General features: G+C 37.5%; 1 protein-coding gene and 2 non-coding genes across 4 annotated transcripts in view; 1 reads left to right on the top strand and 2 right to left on the bottom strand.

Annotated features, from left to right (window-relative positions):
* Positions 1 to 14612, top strand: part of dmrt99B (doublesex-Mab related 99B) — a 98797-nt gene that overhangs the window by 48748 nt on the left and 35437 nt on the right. The gene's annotated exons all lie outside the window — the stretch shown is intronic.
* TRNAH-GUG (transfer RNA histidin (anticodon GUG)) lies at positions 9052 to 9123 on the bottom strand. The gene has a single exon. It is a non-coding gene; the product is annotated as a tRNA-His (tRNA).
* Positions 9589 to 9660, bottom strand: TRNAH-GUG (transfer RNA histidin (anticodon GUG)). The gene has a single exon. It is a non-coding gene; the product is annotated as a tRNA-His (tRNA).

Below are 14612 nucleotides of genomic sequence, written 5' to 3'. Positions count from 1 at the left end.
ATTCGAAACATTTGAAGCGTTTAGCTGTGTTTTTTAATTTAAAGCAAACGGTAAATGAGTATACGCGTATTTCCAGGCACAGTAGAACTTTAATTGACCAAGTTCATTCCAATTTTGATTCAATTTGTTCAGTTACGGATACTGATTTGAAAATAACCGATCATGAGACTTGAGCGATTAATGTCTTAGACCATGTTAATGTGATACTCTAAGGAAGCCTTAGCGTGAAACTTTCAAGGCACAAATGTCAGCTTCCATAAAACTTACAAATTTGAAATTGCTACTCCTTGTTTGCTGTGCTACTACAAACAGAGAGTAGCAATTTCAAATGTGTTTGTTTTGTGGAAGCTGACATTTGTGCCTCTGAAGTTTCACGCTAAGGCTTCCTTAGAGTGTCACCTTAACGATAACGATAATTTTGTAAAATTGAAATGCTGTAGGAAATATTCGATGCAAGCTGTTTCGAATCTTGTTGAGAGAAGCCTGGATTTTCCATTCGCGGCCGGTAACTTAGATGAATCTACAGCTGTTCTTAATAACGCTTTGAAAACGTGTACCAATAAACTAGTTGAGCAAAAGTTTGTTTCTTTGAAAAATTCGAACAACTGGTACAATTTGGATCTTTTGCGTCTTAAACGGAAAAGGGACAAATGGTACAAAAAGTTTTGTAAATCTAATAATGATAATCATTGGACTAGGAACAAAACTCGTTGTGAATATGTTCAAAGGAAGATTGATCAGCATCAAAACAACAGCAAAGAGTTATGGAAAATTTTGAAATCTTTATTAAAACCTAGTAATTGCAAACCGCGGTCCGTAACTTTTAATGGCACATTAGAACAGTCAGAACAAGTAATTGCAGCTAAGTTTAATGATTATTTCGTAGATAGCGTTTAATTGATTAATCAATCTATTGAATTGGTCGATGAACCTGACGAAATAAAACAGCCAGTTAAATAGTAGTTGTAGATTTGAAGTTTTTCACCCAATCACATTAGATGAACTTAGAGTTATTTGTTTTTCATTAGGAAAATCGGCTGGAGTAGATAATGTTAATGAGTTATTCAAGATTGCTTTCATGTCATTGGCCACATCTTTCTGGACCTTATTAATGAATCATTACAAACTGGACATGTGCCACAAATTTGGAAGGAATCCTTAGTGGTCCCTATTCAAAAAGTTGCTGGAACGATTAAAGCCGAAGAGTTTCGTCCCATCAACATGTTGCACACATTAGAGAAAATTTTAGAACTTGTTGTTAAAGGCCAGCTGTTGGAGTATTTAAATAGTAATAGTTTGTTGATACCAGAACAGGGGGAGAGGTAGCTCATCGATTCTTCCGGTTCGCCTCCTAGCATCGTGCTATAAGGTACCAGGCGATAACCAGGGTAGTTGATCGATAGCTCGATGACGTCATTTCGTTGGCGTCTGCAATGGGAAATTCTCATAGCAGGCGTTGACGATGGGACGTTGTTGAGTTGTTGAATAGCAACTATCGTGGTAACTCACCGATTACCTGTCGATCTGCCAAATTTGGAAAGACGTCTGCATTGAATTGTCTCATATAATAAGATTCCGCCCACTATATCACAAGAAATTGCGAGTAGCTGAGTGGAAAGGAGATAAGTTAAGCATTGGGTACAGGACCAAGTCTCCCCTGGGTGGTGCCAAAAGATGAGCGCAATAGAATCATCAAGTGTCCATAAGGCACGGAATGAGACTATTGCATGGCTGGGTAGTCAAAGTCTTCCATTCGTTAGTCATTTCAGGTGGATTAGAACAGGTTTAGGTTTAGGGTGGGCGTTGGCCAGATTTGGATTTTTCAGATGTAATCCTGGATAGGACCCTGTCATTGAACGTCGCGTGAAAGTGGAACTTAATGAAGGCCTAAGTACTTTTTCGTAGTTTTTAGTTTTCGGATTTGAAAGATCGTCGGTTACAGTGGCCTGCTTACTGAGCAGAAAAACGCGGTCCCAGGTCCTTACATATCAAAGAGATTTATGGTAAAATCGCTTGTGTATCGTGTATTTTGCGAAACTCGTTGTTGTCGTTGGTTCCGGGTTTGAATGGATACACAAATTTGAGCAACGGTATTATGTGATATGAGGGGCTCGGTGGCCTTAGAGCAACCGTTTTTGCTTACTGAGCAGAACATCATGAGTCTAATCTCAGGCCCATCCCCATTCAAGATTCGTCAATCGTTTTATTTGTTAATATGACTACATGGTAATAACAGCAACTCGGTGATTAAAAAGGTGCTCGTCTGCCTAGTGGCAAACGTTTTTGCTTACTGAGCAGAAGACCGTGGGTTTAGTCCCAAGCTCCTTCGCGTTATATGATCGTTAGGACATCAATTCAGCTTATCGTTTACCAAAACGAACCCTGCTGCAAACCCAACCCTCTTATCCAACATCCCAGTGATTCCTCGTGGAAGTGCAGAGGTGTTCTCGGCTTCCATCAAAGCGAGTGTCATGTCAACACAATCCTTCCCATTCCTTTCTTGACCTGTGTTCGGGCGCGGCCGGCGCTGGTATTGCCTAATTTAAGATCACCAGTTTTTACACATTGAGGATGATTGCTAGTCCCAAGCATCGTCTATTGGTTCTCTGTGTATTTAATTACAGCTGATCTGGCGGTAACAGAGTAGCAACCGTGGGCGGTCAATCAAGCTCAAGCTCAAGCTCAGTAATAGTTTGTTGATACCAGAACAATCGGGATATCGGAAAGGTCATTCTTGTGAAACTGCATTGAATTTGGTGTTAGCAAAGTGGAAAGACAACTTGGAGCGTAAAGATACGATTGTTGCTGTTTTTTTGGATCTGAAACGCGCTTTTGAAACAATTTCTAGGCCCTTACTGTTAAGTACAATCAAGCGCTTTGGAATTACGAGTACTGCATATAAATGGTTTGAAAGCTATTTGTCTGACAGAACTCAACGGACTGTTTTTAATGATTATGTTTCCAGTCCCGCGGGGAATACCCTTGGAGTGCCCCAGGGAAGTGTATTAGGGCCCCTGTTATTTATTATGTATATTAATGACTTGCGACGTGTTTTACGGTTTTGCGACATTAATCTTTTTGCAGATGATACTGTGTTATTCATTGCAGCTAAGGATTTAGATGATGCCGTTTTACACTTGAATGAAGATTTGCGTTCTCTAAGTAGATGGTTGAAGTATAAGCAGTTAAAATTGAATACAAGTAAAACTAAATTTATGGTAATTTCGCGGAATCGAGTAAATGAGAACGTCTCTGTTGTAATTGATGATGAGACTATTGATCGCGTTCGGGAGATTAAATACCTTGGCGTGATTATTGATGACACACTTAAGTTCAACTCTCACATTGACAATGTCATCAAGAAAATTGCCAAGAAGTATGGAATTCTATGTCGACTGAAAAATGATTTAACTATTGCCAGTAAAATACAGCTATACAAATCAATCATCTCTCCTCATCTTGACTTTTGCCCTTCCATTTTATTTCTGGCCAATGCAACACAAATATCGAGATTACAGCGCTTGCAGAATAAAATAATGCGTTTGATTTTGAGATGTAATAGATTCACTTCCTCAACTTTGATGTTAGACGCCTTACAATGGTTGTCGGTGAAGCAAAGAATTGTATATTCGACTATGGTGTTCATTTTTAAAGTAGTTAACGGTTTGCTGCCTCGATATTTGTGTGATCGATTTGAAAGAGGAAGTGATATAATACTAGAAACGCGGTTGAAATAAGAACACCACATTTCTTGACTTGTGCTTCACAAAATTCATTATATTATAAAGGAATAAATGTTTTCAATTCGATGCCTAGACATATCAAACGTTTAGCAACACTTACAGAATTTAAAAGACACTGCATTGCACACGTTAAAACTGTCTTTTGAACAGTTATCCAGTGATTTTTTTTATGAATTGACAAATTATGTATCTTGATGAAGTTATCTCTAACGGATTATTTTATATGGATAGCTGTCATAACGACTTTTTAATAATTATTGTAGCACTGCAAAAACTATTTCTGTTCGCCACGAGGGTGATGATGGATTTTTAATATATGATTTTATAGTAGATTAATTAAAAAAAAAGTAGTCTACAAAGGTTTGAACCTCGCGCGCGTATTACGGATATAGAGGACTGAATTTAACATTTGATAAAAAAAAAAATGCAATTTTGAAGCTTATTTGAAAGATACCTTGAGTTAGTAGTAAGTTTTCTGGCAAATGTTAGGGGTTCGTGAGCATTCCTGACATTGCTGAAAATTATGATAGCATCAGATTGCGGGGTTGCTAGTGTAATAGGATGCTTTGTTGATTGTTCACTAACTCTTGATTACTTGTAATACTTATGAATATTTTAGGTGGACAAAAAGGCGAACTAATTAAAAAAAAAAAATTATATCGCTGTGAAGCAACTGTAAACTTTAGAGGGAATTTATATCTGTAACTGAAACCAGTTCGATTTTGTTTGCCAACCTGGTTAAAATGTCATATTCAATTATCTTAAAGATAAATCGTCCAGCTCAAACCTTTGTAGGGGTAAGAGGTGGGACCATCATCATCATTATGAAAATTGCATGATATAATATCAAGCTTTGTATGAAAAGATGGCGGCTCGCTGGTACTATGGTGGAGTGAAGAGATAAGACAAAGTCATCTAGATTTCATGCACTTATTTTCATATGCTTATGGGATTTTACCATAGGAGTAAAGAGTTGCAGGGTCGTCGTCACCGTCAATGCTTTCTGAGCATGCAACCAAAGAAAAGAAGTGAATCTCGTGTAGAAAACCAGTTTTTCCTACTTTCACCAACAGCCTGGCGTTAGCGGGCAATCTTTTTACACGGAAAATATGTATAATGTGGCAAGATCGGACTTTCGGATTTATGCACTATAGTCTTAGACAGTTGAAAGTAGAATGTGAGTTTATTATACCGGGTTCTTCCAATGAAAACTAGCATGGAGGGAAGCGACGCGTTAGGCTGTTTTGTAAACTATTTGGCGTACATACGCGCGGAATTTATTGTGTACATATGGTAGCACTTAAATGGTCTCAAAATAAGGAAAAGGAAATGGTTTTGGTGCTGACTGAGTGTTTTCTCAGTAGGTTAAGAATTTGGGTAATTGTTTCTATGTCAAGCTGAGTGAGTATTTAATTTATGATGTGTAATTGAATTATACTTTCCATGTGATGCATGGTCCGTAGTAAGGGATAAGGAATTATTCAAAAGGGTAATTTGTTAAGGGACAAGGAATTATTCAAAAGGGTAATTTGTTGAGGTTAGTATTACTACAATAATGTTTGTTAGTTTTAGACAAACCAACTCAAGACCAAGGTTGCAAATACTCATTTCAGCTAAAATAATGTTTTTCGGAATAATAAAACCAAAAGATGGTATGATAGCATGTTTTACTTGTAACTTACAAGAAGAGGTTACACAGTATGCGTTTGAAACATAAAACCTGTAAATTTTGCTTTCTATGAGTCACAATCAGCGATTTGCTGATCGCTGAGTGAGTGAGTGAGTGAGTGTGTGAAAAATCGCTGATTGTGACTCTCATGAAGTGAAATAAACAGGTTTAATATGTCAAACACATTCTTTGCAACCTCTTCTTGTATCCTACCAATTCAAAATATGATCATGGCATCTAATTATTTCATAATTAAAAAAAAAAACATTGTATTAGCTGAAATGAGTATTTGCAACCTTGCTCAAGACAAGAGTAACTAGAACTTATTTCCGAATATCACTACAACAAATCGGCAATACCGATAAGCGAACTGTATTGCTTCTCATCCAATCGTTATTATTCATCTGAACAACTATCTTCAAATAGAAACTGTGCCAAAATGACGCTTCAAATTTGGGAAAAAAAAATCGATAGGGGATGAAATTGATCAACCCCTTAAATAACTTTCCAGTGCATTTATAACAAATATGCTTAATAAATTTGGATTCCCTGATTCCGAATTAGGTGCTAAACTCCGACTAGTCGAGTATTAGTACAAGACACTAAAGAAGTCTGCACATTGTAGACGAAATACTCGTATCTGTCAAGGATAAGCAAATAAAGTAGTGGAATTAAATGGAAAATACTAATCCTTCTCTCTCTCATTATGCATTATTCTTATTAATTGATAATGTTGTCATAAATACCACTTTAAAGTTTTGAAAACCTGATTACTGATTACAACCAGTCAGCACTCGTGTTTATTTCAGTTACCGTGGGGACGTAATTTGTGATTAGCCCCAGACCCTTTCAAATTGTATAATTATTTATGTACGGTCCTTATATTTGAAATGACGTTTCACATTCATGATGGCCAATTTTCATTCGAATAATTGATTAATCAATTAAAGACACGAAAAGTAAAATTTTTGTAATCGGTTATATCATGCCGATATAAGCATTAACTTCTCCAGAGGACCATCATTCATCGTTTCGAATATCTGCTACACTCTAATTGGTGAAAAAATGACAGCGTAGCTACGAAAAAATAATCGATTAGTTGTTAATCTAGTAACTAAGAAATGGGACATCTCTGAGTTTGGTGTGATTGTTTTGACAAAAAAGCGCAATATTTCATTTCTACCGAGGGGGCAGCAAAACCACAAAATTACATCACATAAGGAGAGTATTCATTGGATGAAAGGGACCGTGAAAGAGGACACTAAATTAGAAAGATTTTCTTCCGACTGTTTCATCTTAGTATTCTTCTTTGGTGATACTATATGCTTTTGAACATCTGCTAAATAAACATGAAATTTATGTAACATAGGGTTAACTATCCGATTTCCAGCCTATTAAGCATAAACCGCAATTATTCTTTATTAATCTATCGTAGTTGAGCACCAACCGGAATGTTATTATGACTGATGGCTTCCAAATGTATTTACCTTTCCGTACGTACCGTAAGATTTGATAAAGACTAACAAATTGTTGAGATATTGTTAAAAGTCCAACACTGCTTCTTGACGCCAAACTCAACCTACACTAATACAATTTCAAAGATTGTTTTTATTTAAGAGGTTCTAGGATAAGAGAGAAGCGGATTCAAAATAAACTGCCTTGGCAACCTATGTTTAGATTCTTTCTAGCAACACTGCCAATGCAATCAAGATAGGCGCTGTTCGATTGGCTCTGGCTTTGACAGTTCGTTTAGCTTAAAGCCAGCCGAGCCGCTCCGCTCTTATACTAGACCCTCTCTAGTTTTTATGTGACCCACACATGAATTTTTGCAATGTGATCAACAAATGATATCTATGTGTCGGACACATACTTAATATGTGTAGACGTAAAAGCTATGTGTAACCACACATACTATTCATTTGACTCATACATTTCATGTGTGCTTCTGGGTGGATTCTGTTTATGTGTGGTCACATGAAAATCATATGGAATTTCACATGGAATTCGTCAATAAAAATGTGTGGAATTGTATCAGCGTACGTATTCTAAACTTGTACGTTAGTTTGCGTGAAATCATCGAGAGCAGTCATTGTTTACAAAAGCTGTTATGCCCTAATTCCAGCTCTATCTAGATTTGTTCTCTCATGTACCAGCCAGCGTGACGTCAACTTTTATTGAAAAGTGAAGGAATGTAAAAGACGGCTAGTTTTACAACACCCAGACCTGCTAGTCCTTCCCGCTGTTGACATGATGCCACTGCACAGCGGGTACATCCATCAAATTAGCGATGATGATATTTTTATTGTCTCAATTAAAAAGTCTTTTTTATGTTTTGTTTCCCTTGAACAGAACAGAAGAGAAAAAAATCAATGAACAAATTTGCGAGGAATACCGCTCATTTGACTAATAACTATAGAAAAGAGAGTTTAGAAATTGTAACCATAGAAATTTTAATAATGATAGGTCGCACCCTTTTTGCACTTGATTGTTCTTTTAGACATTTTTTTTCAAATCTGATGCACTCATATTTAAAAAACCATAAAATGTGTTCCCTTTTGGAAAACCGTTGACAAGTTGCTCGGTGCCAGCTTTCGCTCGATCGAAGTTTCACTCCTTTGATGCAACCATATATCTGCTTATCTTTCATAAGAGCTTATGTCGCAAACGAAAACTTTTTCTTCGAATTTCTCGAGATTGAACTACACAACTACACGTAAACTGCGTAGGGAGAGAGTCCCCCTATTTGATGGAATTGGTGGCTTACATGGATTGATTTTGAGCTACAAGAAATATACGAAAGAAGCCATTGTTTACGTTTTCGACATTGGTCCTTATGAACGCACAGTGTCGATCACGACAATTTATTTTGACCAGGCCGTGCAGTATACAAGCTTGTGTTCAACATCGCATTCTATTTTTGAACCGTTCATTGCAAGCGGTTGTCAAATTCAGTTCCCTCTTCTTTCTCATAAGGCAGCGTAGCCGTAAGATTGAGCGATATTGAAATTAATTAAATATGTTTCTGCTCTTATTTGGAATATCTCTCCACCAAAATAAATTTAACTGACCAGAATAAAGATTAGTGATAATATCATTAAAAGGAAGTAGAAAGTGTATGAAGGCAAAGCAAAAAAGTGGTTGAATATCCCGCATAAAAAATAACCATATGAAGCGCCTAACCACCAATTTGGGTTATCATCCGAACTTTATGTAGTATGGTCGTACCATCTATGATATCGTTAGTGTATGGCACCAGATTATTATGGATTACATCGAAACTTATTCAACCAGGTCGTTGATCGATATTAAATTTTTTTTTGCTGTGCTGATCACTAATGTATGAACACACTATACTTCTGACATAAGTTCAAGCTCGCACCACCTTTCGGTAAAACATAACCTCAAATTTTCCACTCCATTAGAAGCGCAAAACAACAAACGCGAAGTACGATCTCGCCAGTAAACGACGTAACTTGCGAATGCAAAGGAAATCAATCGGATTCGTTTCGTTTTCGCTGGTCGTTCACTGCTCGCATTTATTGCCATGTTGCATTCGATTGTGAAATACAATCCGTAGGTATAGAGCGTGTACTATAAAAAAATTGCTACCTCTCCGTGACAATGGCTGTTGGGAGCCATTGCCGTGACCAGGATTCGAACCTGGGTTACTACGGCCACAACGTAGGGTCCTAACCACTAGACGATCACGGCTATAGAGGATTGGTGATCGAAGAGTAATCGATGCGTCTAGATATTCTGCACTTTCAAGGTCATATGGAACGACTACCGACTAACGAAAGAAAGATGGCTAATACATGCTATTTATGAGCGCTTATAGGGTTTACAAGGTATACATAGGTTGTATTTCACCCAGTAAACTAAAATGGTATTTAAGATGTTAAACATTCCTACTTAGATAACTTTTGATTTTTTTTCATGAAGGCTTTTTTTAACATTGCTTTATAAGAGCATTGCATTTGAAATTACACAAGGTCTCACTGGCGCACCATTTAACGGTAGCCTTTGATTTCCATTTCATTGTGTTGCGTTCAGTTGTGAAATGCAAACCGAAGGGTAAACGCTCCTATATCAGTAACCTAACGCTTCGAATGCATCGCAACTGTGCTATTTTGTTAAAAAATCTAACCTCTCCGTGACAATGGCCGTTGGAGCCATTGCCGTGACCAGGATTCGAACCTGGGTTACTACGGCCACAACGTAGGGTCCTAACCACTAGACGATCACGGCTATAGAGGATTGGTAACGGATGAACAATCGAATCGTGTACACGGAACCGAAAAATTATCCAAAATTAAGTTTTTTTCACTCATCTCCCATGTTCCGTTCAATAAGCTAATTTTCAGTAAACCGCTTATAGTAGTTTACATTTGACTACGGCAAAAATAATTACTTACTCGTGAGTATTTTCTACCCAAAATTAAGTTCAATTTTCTCAAATTTGAGAATATCTCATATACTCACTAGTAGCTTATTGAACGATAGTCATGAGAAAATCGAATCTCTCGTTCCGTTTTTGACAACAACAAAAAGCTAGAGTGGGATGCAAAACTCAAAATTACCCAAAATTAAGTAAAAAGAACTTAAATTTAGGGTACTTTTTTTTCCCTGTGTAGGTATTTTGCACTTTCAAGGTCAAACAAAACTGCTAATTATGTTGACAAAGACTCTGGCGGTGCGCTTCAACTGGTATGATCCTGGGATCAAATCCCGCTCAAGACTGTCCAGCTGCTTGATGTCGACGTCAGATCTAATCAACGCGATTCTAAGCAAACACTTTCCAGATCATCCAAACAAGGACGGGATTAAAAGTTAATCCGAGTGGGAGCTTACCGCCATTAGAAGCATTTCGTTTATATTTTTTATGTTCATTTTTAACATTGCTAAGAGAATGCCGACAGTAGTGGGATCAAATCCCGATCCGTTCAAGTTTTATTTGTATATTGATCTGGACGTAATGTATTGCCACAGTCAGTTGTGAATATAAAGTACCAGTTGGGAGGACGTTTTAGCCAAATAAGATGAAGAATGTGTAACTGAAATGTAAAAACCCATTGACGCACTATTTAACCACAGACAAACAGACATAATTCTCACAAGTTGTTCATCGAACAAGCATTTAACGGTCAATTTAAAAGTATCGTAGTGGGTATTACCGCCACCTGTGGCGCGCATAGTCAATTCCCTTGCGTTTGACGTTTACACGCTACCGCCATCTGTTCAGCGTACTGCCCACCACAGTGTACTCAACATATGGCGGTAATGTTTTAGCCACGATGTTTTACAGTGACAAATATACTATGTTTTATATATGTTTGTCTGTGATTTAACGGTAAATTTGATTTTTGTTATCACCATATGTTGCGTTAGATTGCGAAATACAAGTCACAGTAGGTATGGACCGATGCAATCGGCGTTTCTTGTTAAAAAAGTATAACCTCTCCGTGACACTGACTGCTGGAGCCATTACCGTGACCAGGATTCGAACTTGGGTTACTACGGAAACAAAGTAGGGTCTTAAAGCACTAGACGATCATGGCAATAGAAGATTGGTGATGGAAGAGTAATCCGTGAGGAACGACTCTATCTACGTTGCAGGAAAGATTTGTTTTGCTGTGGCTAGCTGCGTACACGCTGAATAAATAGATAGAATGAAGATTAATGACGATTCTGAAGATTTCCTGCAAAAAGATGCAAGTAGATGCAAGTAGATGCGAGAATTTAAAGAAGAGTTTTCGAAGATTGATTCGCTAGTGTGAAATTTTTTGAGCATCTACTATTGAGATTTAGATGTGTCGCCCCCCTCGGAGTAATCGATTCGCATAGATATTCTGCACTTTCATGGTCATATGGAACTGGTCACAGTCCATTTTTTTTGGACTGAATATATAGATACAAAAGGACTAACCGACTAACGAAACAAAGATGGCTTTTAGGCAATTACATGTTATTTATGAGCGATTATAGAGTTCACAAGGCCTACATTAGTTGTATGTCAGTCAGTAAGCTAAAATGATATTTAGGATATGAAACTTTCCTATTAAGATAACCTGAACTTTTACGAAGTTCTTCAAAGTTCTCGAACTTTAACGAAGTTCTTCAAACTTAAACTTCTACGGACTTCCCTGACCTTTAAACTTCTACTTAACTATGAAGTTAAAAGATTGTACCCGACCGAACTTATATGAAGTTTCCTGAAACTATGCAAAGTTAGCTTAACTTCTATGATGTTCCCCAAACTTGTGCAAAGTTCCCGCTTCTTTAAAGGTCTCGCGAATTTTTACAAAGTTCTTTAAAAAAATATAAAGTTCTCTGAAGCTCTACGGACGTAAAACCTCTGAACGACAGCTAAGTTCCCCAAATTTCTATGAAGTTCGCTAAATATATATAAAGTTTGATAAATGTTTGCAAAGATTGATGAAGTTCTACAAAGTAATCTGTACTTCATCAGAATTTGATGAACTTTAACAATATGATCTGCCCTTTGACGAAGTTCACTGAAGTTCGATGAAAGTTACTGAAATTCTACAAAATTCGCTGAGCTACGATTTTTTTGCCGTTCTACAACGTTCCTTGAACTTTAACGAAGTTCTTCAAAGTTCCCTGAGTTCGCCGAGCTTTAACGAAGTTCTCCGAACTTTAATGAAGTTCTCCGAACTTTAACAAAGTTCTCTGAACTTTAATGAAGTTCTCTGAACTTTAATGAAGTTCTCCGAACTTTAACGAAGTTCTCCGAACTTTAACGAAGTTCTCCGAACTTTAACGAACTTCTCCGAACTTTAACGAAGTTCTCCGAACTTTAACGAAGTTCTCCGAACTTTAACGAAGTTCTCCGAACTTTAACGAAGTTCTCCGAACTTTAACGAAGTTCTCCGAACTTTAACGAAGTTCTCCGAACTTTAACGAAGTTCTCCGAACTTTAACGAAGTTCTCCGAACTTTAATGATGTTCTCCGAACTTTAACGAAGTTCTCCGAACTTTAACGAAGTTCTCCGAACTTTAACGAAGTTCTCTGAACTTTAACGAAGTTCTCCGAACTTTAACGAAGCTCTCCGAACTTTAACGAAGTTCTCCGAACTTTTTCAAACTGTCCTACGTGTGTAAGTTTTACAAATGAGTTATTCTCGATGAAACCAGGCCGCCATTGACACATGGTCTTTAAATATTTAATTATAGCCACTACCTGATGATAACTGATGAAAAACTGAAATTGCCACTTTCTTTAGTTCAAATTGGACCCCTTACTCACCAAGGGGCCATTGCAAAGCGTCCAGCATAAAAGTTGAGGAAGTGAATCTATTACATCTTAAAATCAAACGCATTACTTTATTCTGCAAACGCTGTAATCTCGATATTTGTGTTTCATTGGCCAAAAATAAAATGGAAGGGCAAAAGTCTAGATAAGGGAAGATGATTGATTTGTGTAACTGTATTTTACTACAAATAGTTAAATCGTTTTTCAAGCGACATAAAATTCCATACTTCTTGGCAATTTTCTTGATGACATTGTCAATATGAGAATTGAACTTGAGTTTGTAATCACGCCAAAATATTTAATTTCCTGAACGCGATCAATTGTCTCATCATCAATAACAACAGAGACATCATCATCTACACGTTTTCGCGAAATTACCATAAATTTAGTTTTACTTATATTCAATTTCAATTGTTTATACTTCAACCATGTACATTTAAATTTTATCCTTTTGCACACTCAACAATAATGGAGCCATCTTTCCCATTTCTAAAGTTACTGATTTTGTGTGTTTTTAGATCCAGGCTTGTTTTCAAAAACTTGCGAGTTTCCTCACAGTCTTATTTGGACTCTTTAGGTTTAATCACAATGATCGGACGAGCCTTACGGTTATTAATTTTTTTACTTTCAACCTTACTTTTATAATTTTCAACTTTATTTTTATTCCTATCCTTACTTTTACCGTCCCCTTGTCCGTTTTTCAAAGCATCCGCGAAACTAAATTTAACATTATCATTAGTAGAATTCTCTTCGTCATGACTATTACTATTACCATCGGGGATTTGACCCGCTTCAGAGGGAATCGGCCCAGATCCACTGCCATTAATTATTGCAACTAAATTGTTGTCCGCAATAATTCTCGAAAATGAACTAGTCATATTTTCCAATTTTTCATTTAATAATACTTCAAGTCCACCAACGGCTTCCTTCAGGGTACCATTTACGTTCAAACGGATAGCTTCCATACCGGTTTTCAACGCGTTATCAATTTGAGCAGCAATCGGATCTCGCATGTTTGTGATCGAGGCCGAAATAGAAGATACCTATTCTCTTCACTTCTTCCTCAATATTTCTAACAAGCGAGATCGAATCACTCGGCTCGTCACAACTAGACAGACAATCGTCACACTTGTATAGAATATTAACATTCTCCATGATAACCATTGCCGTACTCCTTGTAAGTGTAGTGCATCTCATGTGGAACACACGAGAACACTTACCACTACAGGTTAACGGCAGATCGCTTGCCATTACCCCCGACTCGCACTTTGGACATTCCATTTCTACCTAAACACAGTCAACAGACGCTGCATGCAACAATACACAGGGTACAGAAGAGACAATTAAATATCGATTTCACCGCCGCAGCTACTATAGGAAAGCATTTCATTCGGATTGGACATTTTTTAGGCGGCCATCTTGGGTTTGACCACCATATTGGTTTTTTTTTCAGAAAAACGCATTTTTAACTATCCATTTGCATCCATCGATTTTGATTCTGAGGTCACTATCTGAAAGCTGAGAAAAAATGCCATCAGATATATTCAACAATAAACGGCGCCGGTGGTGTAGTGGTAAGCGTGATTACCTCTCACCCCAGCAGGCCTGGGTTCAATCCCAGTCGTGATCAGAGATGTTATGCCTCAGAACATCCAGGCGGCGCCGACATTAACACTATGAAACTAGCTTTTATTGCGAGTCCCAACATTGCAAGTTTTATCACCCTGCAGAACCCTCATCATACCCAAATTGCTACTTGGGGTGTGTGGTATATTTGTGTGCGTGGTTCTGTATTGTTGGCTCATTGTTCGCGTATATGAATGCGTTCATCACAATAATTTTGACGTTTGGTTTTTCTCGACGGAAGTTTGTTCTGTGTTCCAGATTCACTAAGGATGTTGAAGAATCGTGCAGGCAGTCCGTGCTG

This window comes from Ochlerotatus camptorhynchus, unplaced genomic scaffold, assembly GCF_037179485.1.
Source record: "Ochlerotatus camptorhynchus isolate MF236.1 unplaced genomic scaffold, CSIRO-AGI_Acam_v1.1 ptg000383l, whole genome shotgun sequence".
In the NCBI taxonomy this organism is placed as follows: Eukaryota; Metazoa; Arthropoda; class Insecta; order Diptera; family Culicidae; genus Ochlerotatus; species Ochlerotatus camptorhynchus.
This window is presented reverse-complemented; position numbering and strand designations above follow the sequence as displayed.